Here is a 1,028-nt window from a genome sequence, read left to right as displayed (position 1 = left end):
AACAACCCCATGGCCGGGGAGTGGCGGCAGCAGCGGCCCCGGGGCTGTCCCGGGACTGTCCCCAAGCTGTCCCTGGGCTGTCCCGGGACTGTCCCCAGCCTGTCCCGAGCTATCCCAGGTTACCCCAGGCTGTCCCCAGCTGTCCCTGTCTATCCCGGGCTATCCTGGATTGTCCCCAGGCTGTCCCAGGGTTGTCCCCCGTTGTCCCCAGGTTACCCCAGGCTGTCCCCAAACTGTCCCTGGGCTATCCCGGGTTGTCCCCAAGCTGTCCCCGTGCTGTCCCCAGGCTCACCCGGGCTATCCCAGGCTATCTCAGACTATCCTGGGTTGTCCCCAAGCTGTCCCCAAGCTGTCCCCAGGCTATCCCAGGTTACCCCAGGCTGTCCCTGTCTATCCCAGGCTGTTCTGGACTGTCCCCAAGCTGTCCCCAGCTGTCCCCAGCTGTCCCTGGGCTAGCCCAGGCTGTCCCCAGCTTGTCCCGAGCTATCCCGGGGCCATCCCAGGTTATCCCAGGCCATCCCTGTCTATCCTGGAGTTGTCCTGGGCTGTCCCCAAGCTGTCCCCAAGCTGTCCCAAGCTGTCCCCAAGCTGTCCCCAGGCTGTCTCTGTCTATCCCAGGCTATCCCGGGGTTGTCCTGGGCTGTCCCCAAGCTGTCCCCGTTTTGTCCCTGGGCTATCCCGGGCTGTCCCCAAGCTGTCCCCAGGTATCCCGTGCTGTCCCCACGTTATCCTGGCTGTTCCGTGCTGTCCCCAAGCTGTCCCCAAGCTGTCCCCAGTCTATCCCGTGCTGTCCCCAGCTGTCCCGTGCTGTCCCCAGGTTATCCTGGGCTGTCCCAGTGCTGTCCCTGTGCTGTCCCCAGCTGTCCCCAGGTTATCCCGTGCTGTCCCCAGCTGTCCCCAGGCTGACCCGGGCTTATCCCAGGCTATCTCAGACTGTCCCTGTGCTGTCCCCAAGCTGTCCCTGTGCTGTCCCCAGGTTATCCCGGGCTGTCCCGTGCTGTCCCCAAGCTGTCCCCGTTTTGTCCCTG

This window comes from Ammospiza caudacuta, chromosome 31, assembly GCF_027887145.1.
Source record: "Ammospiza caudacuta isolate bAmmCau1 chromosome 31, bAmmCau1.pri, whole genome shotgun sequence".
In the NCBI taxonomy this organism is placed as follows: Eukaryota; Metazoa; Chordata; class Aves; order Passeriformes; family Passerellidae; genus Ammospiza; species Ammospiza caudacuta.
This window is presented reverse-complemented; position numbering follows the sequence as displayed.